The following is a 12,782-nucleotide window of genomic DNA, read 5'->3' as shown; positions in this document are numbered from 1 at the left end:
TTTCTCATTTGCTTCATGCACATATCTTGCTTTTGAAACCTTAAAAAATGCTTATGAAATATAGCAATAATATCCCACTTGTCCCCAGAAATTCAGTGAACCTATTTAACTTGAAAAAATAAAGTCGTATATAAAAGTAAGTTATAGCAAAGCAGCATGTTACAGAGAGGACAGGATGGGCTGGTCTCAGAAGTCCTGGGTTCTAGGTCATGCCCAGGTCTGCCCTTTACTAGCTGTGTGACCTCAAGTAATTTGAGTAACCTTTTTTTGAACTTTATTTGTGCATTTATTTATGTTTTTGGCTGCACTGGGTCTTTGTTGATGCTCACAGATATTTGCTAGTTGCAGCAAATGGGGGTTACTCTCTAGTTGCAGTGCATGGGCATCTCATTGCAATGGCTTCTCTTGTTGCAGAGCACAGGCTCCAGAGTGCAGTCTCAGTAGTTGTGGAGCATGGGCTTAGGTACCCCAGGCCATATAGGATCTTCTCAGACCAGGGATCGAATCCCTGTCCCCTGCATTGGCAGGTGAATTCTTAACCACTGGACCACCAGGGAAGTCCTTGAGTAACTTCTGGAGATTCTGTTTCCTAGAAGATGAAAACAATAATACACCTTTCCTCTTTTTTCACTATGTGATGCTGATAATAAGACATCCAGAGTAAAGCAAGTGCCTGAGAGATACAAGTGTGAGGAGCTAAAAGGCTACAAACTAGAGTGCGCTTGCATGCTAAGTTGCTTCAGTCGTCTCGGACTCTTTGTGATGCTATGGATTGTAGCCCACAAGGCCCCTTTGTTCATGAGATTCCAGGCAAGAATACCGGAGTGGGTTGCTGTGCCCTCCTTCAGGGAATCTTCCCGACCCAGGAATAGAACCCTCGTCTCTTACATCTCCAGCATTGGCAGGCACATTCTTTCCCACTAGCTCCACCTGGGAAGCCCACAAACTAGAGCAGTGGTTCTCAAATGTTAACGTGCATCAGAATCATCTAGAAAAACTATTAAGACTCAGACAGCCAGGCCCCCTCTCCAGAGTTTCCAATAGGTCTGGAATGGGGCCCAAGGATTTATACATTCCCAATCAATGCTGCCAATGCTGGTCTGGGGACCACCCGTTGAGAACCACTGAACTACAGGCAAGAGAAAAGAACAGAATTTTCAGGGTCAAGTTTAAGCCACCTCTTAGTTCTGTGACTTTGAACAACTCTCTTCATCTATCTGCACATGAGTTTCCTCACCAATTAAAAAAAAGCATATTATAATTCCTGCTAATAAATACCATCTGCCCCCAAGATTTTTATGAGGATTAAAAATTTAAACTTGTGAAAAGAATGCATAAACTCTACTGAATTATGCAAATAGCATTAATTATATAAGTTAGGCAACTAAAGTAGCGAGAATTTAAATTATTTTTATTTTAGGAAATACATCTCAGACACAGAGATGTCTGTCAGTTTAGATTCCCAACAGTAAAGATCCATGCTTCTGGAAAGCTTGTGTGAAAATCTGAGTCTTTTGCCACTGCTGATGGAGATGAGTGCCTTGCTTAAGAGCTGTGATAGAAACATGTAAATAATAATAATAATAACACAAGAGTTTAAATTCATTGAAACAGTATTTTTCAAGTGTGTCTGGGTGTGTGTGGGTGTGTGTGTGTGTGTGTGTCCGCACATGCTCAGTCATGTCTGACTCTTTGCAGTCCCTTGGACAAAAGAACCTGACAGGCTCCAGTCCATGGGATTCTCCAGGCAAGAAGACTAGAGTGGGTTGGGAAGTAGGGAACATTCCCTACTTCAGGGGATGTTCCTGACCCAGACATATAACTGGCATCTCTTGCCTCTCCTGCATTGACAGGCAGATTCTTTACCACTAGCACTACTTAAGAAGCCTGAATAATTCCCAATTTGTAACTAAAAATGTTTGGACTTCAAATGGCCAAATAATTTGCCCAGGGTCCCACAGCAAAGATTAAAATCAGGGTTTTCTAACTAATATGCTTACAATGCTATTTATTGATTCAGGTAATTGAGACATAATTCAGGGCCTAGAATAGTAGCTACAGTTTTTTCATCATTATTTGCTTGAGGAATTACTGCCAATTCAATTTGATTGGGATTTAGTTCTCTTATAATCCCTACCCTCAGTACACTTCTCCTCTCCTCTCAATATGGGTACATCACAATTTTCATTTCTCAGCACATAACTATGTACTGTGATTATGTTTTCCTACTTGCTCCATTTTATTTTTTCCCAGAGTAGATATTGTCCCCATGGTTTTTTATGTGCCTCTCCTTAATATTTCCACATACTCCAATTCCAGGGGGAGAATGTGGCATGAGAAGAAGAATTCAAGGACAGACTTCCCGGGACCCCAGTGCCAAGGGCACAGAGCCGAGAGGGTTTTGGTTCCCCACGTGAATCATTTCTCTTTTGATCTGTGAGTGTCATATTCCATTTCTGGTTCCACCTACTTCTAACCTCATCTAACCTGAATTTTCCTGAGCTCCTCTGAGCACATCTTTTTTTCTTAGTTCCCTTATTTTATTCAGAATAAACTACATTCCAAGCCTAATTTGCTCAATTTTTTAAGCTACAAAACTTTTCTGAATCCCCGATTTTTCAAGCTAAAAACCTCTCAGTTGATATAATGTAATCTTTCTTTAGTAGAACAGTGCCTTTGGTCTAGAGTCAGAGATGCTGGCTTTTGAGCAATCATAGGACTTAAGCCCAATCACCAATTTGTTGGATTCGACTTCATATGCAAAGTAAATCCAGTTATTGGCATAAATATGCAAAGTACTATAGCCTACTTCATCTTTTATTTTCAGTACTTATACCCACAAGCATATATACAATATTTTCACAAATACTCAGCTGTGATAAGATGCATGTTTTTGTAGGTGTCTATAATCCCTTGTTCTTTATCCTTTTCCTTCTTCTTTGGCTACCTCTGGCCACACTACAGACATGCCACATGCAGGCACCTAACACACAGTTTCCTTATGGTCTTCTCTGACATCTGTGCACATTAAAATTCAATTAGTCAAGCTCATTAACACTGATAACACATGGCCTGGCGGCTTGCAGACTGTCCCCCTTTTGGGGATGGTTTCTCAGGAAACACCACGTGATGCTCTCACCCCAGCTGCTGTCCTCCAATTTAGCTGGGAACTAACCCAGAGAGCTCAGATGGTGAAGAATCTGCCCATAATGCTGGAGACCCAGGTTTGAGCCCTGGGTCGGAAAGATCCCCTGGAGAAGGGAATGGCCACCCCCTGCAGTATTCTTACCTGGGAAATCCCATGGACAGAGGAGGCCGGCAAGCTGTATCCGATGGGGTTGCAAAGAGTCGGACATGACTGAGGGGGCTAACATTTTCACTTTCACTTTCAACCTCCCCAAAGTAGGAAGATACCTGCTGAGTTAAATCATAGAGCTTCAAGTCTTGGGGAAAACTAAGGTCAATTTCCAGATGCCTAATGACAATTCACATTTCTATAGCAACTGAGCATTTGAAAAAAATATTTCCATATGCAGTATCCCATTTTGTGCTTATAACACACCATAACAGTTGATATTTTTATTTCTCATTTTATAGATAAGGACATGACTTGTCATTCAGTAAGTAATATAAAAACACCACACTGTATTCCATGGATTTGGGATAATGTCAGCTTTACATTATCATGTTCTAGTGAATATTTTGGAATTGGCTATAGGAAAGAGGAGATTACATTTCTGAAGCGAAATGCATGTCCAAGAAATAAAACAGAAACTTTTATCTCTAAATATATGAGGAAGTTGTAGGCAGGAAAAACTCCAGGCCTTGCCCATTTCCTCTAACCATGCTGGTCTCTGAAACACTGCCCACCTGGTCTGACTCCTAACAAACATTAGCAGTAGTAAGATGAATAAAACACGTGAAACAGTTATGGGGGAGATGCTCATTCCTGGCCTTGGCACAGGCCTCCCACCTAGAAGGGAATGGCTGCAGAAAATGGCTCTACAGAAACAGATTTCATTCTCAGGGAATCAACAAGACAACCAGGGGCCCAGCTGTCTCTCTTCCAAGGAACACCACAGTGGGCGCCCAGTCTTGACTGCTCCAACTTTTCTTAATCCTCAACTTCACACTCGCATTTACTACTTTCCTCGGAAATTCATCTTTTGTGGCTCTCTGCAGCTACTCTGTTATTCAGTTCAGTTCAGTCGCTCAGTCGTGTCCGACTCTTTGAGACCCCATGGACTGCAGCATGCTAGGCTTCCCTGTCCTACACCATCTCCAGAGTTTGCTCAAACTCATGTCTATTGAGTCAGTGATGCCATCCAGCAATCTCATCCTCTATTGTCCCCTTCTCCTCCTGCCTTCAATCTTTCCCAGCATCAGGGTTTTTTCCATTGAGTTAGTTCTTTGCATCAGGTGGCCAAAGTATTGGAGTTTCAGCTTCAGCATCAATCCTTCCAATGAATATTCAGGACTGATTTCCTTTAGGATGGACTGGTTTGATCTCCTTGCAGTCCAAGAGACTCTCAAGAGTCTTCTCCAACACCACAGGTCAAAAGCATCAATTCCTCAGCACTCATTTTTCTTTATAGTCCCACTCTCACATCCATACATGACTACTGGAAAAACCATAGCTTTGATTAGATGGACCTTGGCAGCAAAGTAATGTCTCTGCTTTTTAATATGCTGTCTAGGCTGGTCAAAGCTTTTCTTCCAAGGAGCAAGCATCTTTCAATTTCATGGCTGCAGTCACCATCTGCAGTGATTTGGGGGCCCAAGAAAGTAAAGTCTATCACTGTTTCCACTGTTTCCCCATCTATTTGCCATGAAGTGATGGGACCAGATGTCATGATCTTAGTTTTTTGAATGTTGAGTTTTAAGCTGGTTTTTCACTCTCCTCTTTCACTTTCATCAAGAGGCTCTTTATTTCCTCTTCTCTTTCTGCCATAAGGGTGGTGTCATCTGTACTAATAAGTAAAGACTGATGAGTAACTCACAAAGGACAATGTTAATACAAGGCATAATGTCTATGGTTGAAACCAACCAACTGCATTACAAATATTGCAACTATCAGCAGGACCTGATAAGAATATGATGATACACTGGTCATGGGTCAGCATGTAACCCTTAGCCATGACCAATACAAGCAAGAAGTAGAGCTATGACAAGCCATCCTCAAAGGAGAGGATCTTCTTCTCTGACACAAAGTTCATCAGTACTTTAAGGGTCTTACCCTTAAAATAGCCCCAATACTTTGGCCACCTGATGCTGACCCATGACCAGTGTATCATCGTATTCTCATCAGTTCCTGCTTTACACCAGTTTTATACCAACAGCTCTCAAACATTTAATCTCAAGATCCCCCTGCCGTCTTAAATAGCGTCAAGGAACAAAGAGCTTTTATATATGAGAGAGACATCAACTTATATTTACCAAATTAGAAATTAAAGCTGAAAATCTTTATTTATTTTAAAGCAAGAATAACAAATCTGTTACATGTTAACATAAATATTTTTGTGAAAAATAACTATATATTCCAAAATAAAACAAAAATTTAGTAATAAGAGTGACACTCCTGTGCAGTTTTGCATGTCTCTTTAATTTCTAGCTTAATAGTAATTTAAAAATAGATGGAATCTCATATTTGCCTCTGCATTCAACCTATTGAAATATCACATATCTTGTAGCCTCCAGAAAAGTTTACATTCATGCAAGAATGAGAGTTAAAGATCAGATAATGCCAACATTGGTATGAAAAGAGTTTTGACCTTGCAGACTCCCTAAAAGGGCTTCAAGGACTCTCAGCAGTTCCTAGATCACACTTTAAGAACCCTTGCTTAACATCCAACAAACTGACAAAAATATCAAATTAGATGGTGCTAACAAAGCTATGGTTTTCCCAGTAGTCATGTACAGATGTGAAAAAGCTGAGCGCTGAAGAATTGATGCTTTTGAATTGTGATGTTGGACAAGACTCCTTAGAGTCCCTTGGACTGCAAGGAGACCAAACCAGTCAATCCTGAAGGAAATCAGTCCTGAATATTCATTGGAAGAACTGATGCTGAAGCTGAAACTCCAATACTTTGGACACCTGATGCAAAGAACTGACTCATTGGAAAAGACCCTGATGCTGGGAAAGATTGAAGGCAGGAGGAGATGGGGACGACAGAGAATGAGTTGGTTGGATTGACATGAGTTTGAGCAAGCTCTGGGAGATGGTAAAGGACAGGGAAGCCTGGCGTGCTGCAGTCCATGGGGTCCCAAAGAGTCAGACATGAGAGCAACTGAACAACAGCAACTCTTGGTGAAAATGTGGGAATATGAGAAACTTTGCACACCACAGACATTCTAGGAGCAATATGATACCAAATGGAGCTAGGGCTTCCCTGATAGCTCAGTTGGTAAAGAATCTGCCTGCAATGCAGGAGACCCCGGTTCAATTCCTGGCTTGGGAAGATCCCCTAGAGAAGGGATAGGCTACCCGCTCCAGTATTCTTGGGCTTCCCTTGTGGCTCAGCTGGTAAAGAATATGCCCGCAATGTGGGAGACCTGGGTTTGACTATATAGTCCATGGGCCAGCAAAGAGTCAGACACAACTGAGCTATTTTCACTTTCTGCTAGAATAGGAACAAATCAAGCTAAGTATATGCTGCCCTACAAGCTAGAAATTCTAGTCCTTGATGTATATCCCAATTGAATTCTTTCATGGAACTATAAGGGAAAATGTGCATGACGTGTGGTACAAGGAATACAGGCAAGATAAATGCTCATCAACAGGCAAGCAAGTAGATAAAATGAAATATTTTGCAGCAGTAGAAACAATTCATTATATCCGTGTATGTAGCAATGTGGATGGACTTGAGAGGTACATAGCTGAGTTTTAAAAAGTAAGAAACAGTAAAATATAAAACACAAAATCACTTTAGTGTATTAAAATTATCATGGACAGACTTTGCAGTGCAGTATGTCATAGCAGGCAAATGCTTCTGCAGCAACAAATACAAAAGGCTGTGTTGATTACAAAAAAGTATGTTTTGTGGAAATCAGGAAGCTGTGGAAGGAATGAAGACAAGATGAAGTTAAATTCCACAGGGGGTAGAACCATTTGGGGTAAGAAAACAATGTCCTGCAAGTTTTCCCTTGGAGGAATTTTCTGCTTCTGGGTGCCAACTCACCCGTTGGTCTTGGTCCAAGCAGAGGCCCTCTGTCAGGGAAAAAATGAACCATCAAAGCTTTTAGTGGTTGTTACAAGGGTGGAGTGAACAACTGGAAATTTGAGAAACTTCAAATGCATGCCCAGTCTTCCCTGCAGGACATTTCCTGAGTGCTGGGGAGGTGTGGACTTGACTAAAAGCCTCTAAAATGCAAAATGAAATCTCCTCCACTCTGTGCTAATTAGGAAACAAATACACTGCAAAGAGAAGAGTCCCACATTAAAGTCACTGTTCAGACTCACCAAGGCAGTCTCTTGTTCAAAGCGTTAGCCATATTGGAGGCTAAATGCAGCAGGAGGCTAATGAGCTAAACTGAAATCCTCTGAAGAGGAAAATAGACCCTTTCACAGTCTTTCAAAGTTTAAGGAGAAAAAGATTCAACTGTGCTGTGTGTGCTGGGCTTAGTCGCTGAGTCGTGTCTGACTCTGTGCGATCCCATGGACTGCAACCCACCAGGCTCCTCTGTCCACGGGGATTCTCCAGGCAAGAATACTGGAGTGGGTTGCCATGCCCTCCTCCAGGGGATCTTCCCAACCCAGGGATCAAACCCAGGTCTTCTGCACTGCAGGCAGATTCCTTACCGTCTGAGCCATAGGCTCAGTCAAAATCCTAGAATGATCAGACTCCAGGAACAGGGAAAACTAAACATATACTGAGTCTCACTCAACTCCAGCACAGGCCTAATTCCGCTCAGACGCTGACGGGGCTCGGGGTCAGCTCCTCGCCCTGTATACCTGATGGGAGAAAGGGGGACCGTCTTTGCTGAAAGCATCACCCAGAGAATCTCTGGTCCTTATGGTCCTTTAGCCCCAGTGTTCATCACACAGTGCAAATTCCAAACAGTAATCTTTGCAAAAAGTAGATAATAGGAGCAGATCTGTGGATTACTCCAATCCTGGAGTTAGCAATAAGGATTTTAAAATAACTCTGATTAATATGATTAAGAAAATAGAAGATGGGAATTCCCTGGCAGTCCAGTCGTTAGGACTCTGTGCTTCACTGCCCAGGACCCAGGTTCAATCCCTGGTCAGGGAACTAGGATCCCACAAGCCAAGTGGCATGGCAATTAATTAATTAATTAATTAGAAAGAAAATAGGAGATTAATGAGTTAGATGAAAGTGTGGAGATTTTCATCAGAAAACCAGGGCCTCTAAAAAAAGAAAAAGAGGCAATTTTCTGGAGTGATGATGTCCTAGTCCCGAGGAGGTGTGAATTACACAGGTGTTTGCATCTGTCAGAATCTATGTATGCATACTGAAGTTTTGTGCGTTTTATTGCACATAAGTTTTACCTTAAGAGAAATAAACTATAAGCCAATATTGAAGTACAGTTAGTGATGTGCATGCTGAAGTATTTAGGGAGAAGTATATCAATATTTGCAATTTACTTTGAAGTGAATCCAAAAAATGCTAAATGGTTTATGGATGGATAGAGGGGTGGAAGGGCTTCCCTGGTGGCTAAATGGTACAGAATCTGCCTGCAGTGTAGGAGAGCTGGGTTCGATCCCTGGGTCGGGAAGATCCCCCAGAGGGGGAAATGGCAACCCACTCCAGTATTCTTGCCTGGAGAATCCCATGGCGAGGAGCCTGGCAGACTACAGTTCATGGGGTCACAAAGAGTCAGGCATGACTGAGTGACTAACACTTCAGAGGAGTGGATAGTTAAACAGATAACTAACAAAGCAAGCCAAGTAAAATGCTATTGATAGAATTAACTATTACAGATGTTCACAGTAAAATTCTTTCAACTTTGCTGTATTTTTAAGATTTTTTCCCAAAATAAGATAGTAGTACAATATGATAAGAGAATATTGTGAATAATCGTATGCAAGTAAATTTGACAATTTGGATGAAAAAATTTGACAATTTGGATGAAAAAAATTTTCCTCAGGAATCATGGCCTAAAATAGTCCACAAATCTTTTGACACTCCCTTCAAAATATGGAGCCCAATTCCCATCACCTTTAACATGCTGGATTTCATGACTACCTTTTATTGAATAGGAAAAATAATAGAAGTATAAACCCAGCTTCAGAGGTTAGGTCATTAAAGGCATGGTGGCTCCCTCTTTTCTCTCTCTGAGAGAGGTTGGGAGGCAGGGAGAGGTCTACCTGTTGAGGAACTAAGGCCTCCTGCCAACACCCAACAAGGAACTGAGACTCCCAGAAGGTAAAAATATAACAAATATCTGATGATGGTCTCACATATGGAATGTAAAGAGAAATTTTCAAATAAATATTCAAAAATATATACAGCCCAAGAAAAAATCAGGCAAAAGGCTTAAACATATACTTCAGAAAAGAAAATTTCCAAATGGTCAAAGTGACCAACTTCATTCAACATCAGAGAGATGCAAGATAAACCCCAATTCAATGTTATTACACACCTTTCAAAATGGCCAAACATTTTTAATTGCAAAAACATAAGGATATGTAGCAAATAGGGCTTTCACAAATAGGACTTCCATCAAACTATTGATGAAAATGTAAATAAAAGCAATCACTTGAAAGCAAATATATGCAAAGCATTATGACCCAGCAATTCCAATATACCAGTTCTCATTGGTATATAACCAACAGAAATGCATACATATATTCCCCACAAGACACCAAGAATTAGAATGTTTACAGTAGCATTATTTTATAAGAACCAGAAATGAGAAACTCAAATGTCCATTGACTGGTGAATGAACAAACAAGTTGTTGTATTTCTGTGCAATAAAGAGGAATGGGAATCTGACACAAACAATAATGTGGATGAACCTCAGAAATATGTTGAGCAGAGAATCCAGACACACACAAAAAATACACACATATGATTCCACTTACACAGAACATAAAATCAGGCAATAAAATAGATTCTCCTAGATATCATGTAAAACAATAGAGGTCAAACATAGAAGCATATACAGCCATGATTCCATTTCTATAAAGCATAAGGAAGGCAAAATTAATCTATGCTATTAGAAATTGGGATAATGGTTACCTCTTGGGAAATGATGATTATTGGAAAAGAGCACAAAGGTGACTTTTGGGGTGTTAACTGAGGTTCTATGTCTTGATCAGATGAAAATATACAGGATATGTGTATATTAATATATATTATATATGCCATTGAAATGTAAACTATTTTTTAATTTGTTTATTGTTAATTGAAGGATAATTGCATTACAGCATTGCATTGATTTCTACCAAACATCAACATGAATCAGCCATAGGTTTACCCATGTGCCCTCCCACTTGAACACCCCTCCCACCTCCTTCCCCATCCCACCCCTCTAGATTGTTACTGAGCTCTGGTTTGAGTTTCCTGAGTCATAGAGCAAATTCCCATTGGCTATCTATTTTTGAAATGTAAAGTATTTTTAAAAGGCAAAAGAAAATACGTTCATACAAATCAATAATCTTTGGCAAAAATACATTTGGCAAAAACACATAGTTTGGAGAGGCTGATGAGGAACAGAAATAAAGGACCCTTTCTCCAGCTCCTAGGTCGGGATCCATAGTTAGTACACACAGGGCAGCTCTGAATCAGAGTTGGTCTCTAGCCTGGGGATGGAGAGAGGTAATGCCAGCCCACATGCCATGTATCTAAAAGATCAGAAGTTATAAATCAAGTTAGCAAACTTAAATAATATATGTTCTATCTGCCTACCTTGACACACACACACACACTCACACACACACAGCCCTTCAAAATGATCAGGAATGTCAGATTCAAATTGAGAATCCTCAAACTGCCCAGGTCCCTGGGAATTCCCTGGCGGTCCAGTGCTTAGGACTCTGTGCTTCCACTGCCGGGGGCCTGGGTTCGATCCCTGGTTGGGGAACTAGAATCCCGCAAGCCTCACAGCACAGCCAAAGGAAAAAAAAATAATTACATAAGCAATCTGCTCAGGTCCCATCTCCCCCACCCAACTAAGTCCCACCTTGCAAGAAGCCTCACAGTTGCACGTGTGGACACACCCAGGACTTCTAAATTCCATCCATGCCCCTTCAGTGAGGGGGTGCACGCCAGCAGCGTAATCTGCTGATGGGATGGTGTACCTGAGGAAAAGGCCTGCAGGAGCCCCGGAGGCAGACGGGGGCCATCGGAGCAGGTAATGACAGCACATCAGGTGTGAGAAGAATGGTCTAGAGCAGAGGCATGGGCTCTGAACAGGCACATCCCCGTGGCCCCATACACTCCTTGCCTGTGGGAAGGCCACAGCCAAAGGGGAATAGCCTGAAAGCCAAGGTTAAGGCCTCTCTTGCCAAGTCTAAGGGCGGTACTAGAGCGATTACTGTTGAGTCCTGCCCCAAAGGCCACAAGTGCGAAGCTTTACACCAAGGCCATGGAAGCGGAGCCCAGAAAGAAGGTCACCTCTGACGCTGACTGAGGCCCTCTGTAACCTTGTCAAAAGCCCCCTGGCCATCACTAACAAGCTTCCTGGCTCCCAATTAGGCAAAGATGCCCACTCCAGTAAACACCCTATAGCGCCCCAACCAATCACCTCACACCAGCTTTCCAGCAGGAATTTTCTTTGTCTTGAAGCTATAAAAATTGGCTATTAACCCATGAAAACTGTCGGCTTTCCCTGGTCTGTCAGAATGTCAGCCCACTGTGCTCACAGTGCCCACTTTATCTCTGCTTTTTGTTCTTAATAAACTCACTCCCTTCTGAAATGCTCTGTGTCTGGAAATTCTCTTCCAACCTGCATTCAGACTGCCTCAACAATTACCATAGGTGCCAGTGTTTGCTTTTCCAACTACCCATCCAACCCCGCCAAATTAAAGTAAGAGTTGGACTTCCCTGGTGGTCCAGTAGTTAAGAATCTGCCTGCCCATGCAGGGGACCTGGGTTCAATCCCTGGTCCAGGAAGATCCCAGGTGCCACGGGGCAACTACTGAAGCCCATGCCCCTAGAGCCTGTGCTCCGCAACAAGAGAAGCCGCCACAAGGAGAAGCCCAAGCACCACAACTAGAGTGACCCCTCCTCGCCACAACTAGAGAAAAACCCACGTGCAACAACGAAGACCCAGCGCAGCTAAATAATAAACTTTAAATACATAAATAAAATGTAGACACTTGCACTACATTTTACAGTTTACAATGCATCTTCCCATACAATACTCTTCATCAATCTTCATAATTTTTCACAACCAGTATAGTACCATTTGATAGATGAGAATACTGAGGCAAAAGTGATTCCCTGCAGGCACTCAATAAAAATAAAATAAAAAGAACAGTGCTGCTGGGTGTCCAGTGAAGACTTTCCCTCCAGATTTCACAAGTCATGTTCTCTCTGCACGTCAACACTGCCACCCATCCCTCAGCTTTCTAGAGAACTAACGGGATCTTTAAAAAAATGTAAACATGAGGAAATTGTAAATACGTGGTTGAAACATTTTAGAAAAAGACCACAGGCAGGGCAGGGGACGTGATGCCAAAAACAGATCAGTTTCTGGGAAAAAGCCTGGGCCCGAAGCAAAAATCATCACTGGGACAGAGAATACTATGTAGGAGCAGCAACCCTAGCAGAATCCTGGGGGCTCCATTCCCACCCCAAACCACAAAATGAGGGCCT

Source organism: Dama dama, chromosome 2 (genome assembly GCF_033118175.1).
Source record: "Dama dama isolate Ldn47 chromosome 2, ASM3311817v1, whole genome shotgun sequence".
Lineage (NCBI taxonomy): Eukaryota > Metazoa > Chordata > Mammalia > Artiodactyla > Cervidae > Dama > Dama dama.
This window is presented reverse-complemented; position numbering follows the sequence as displayed.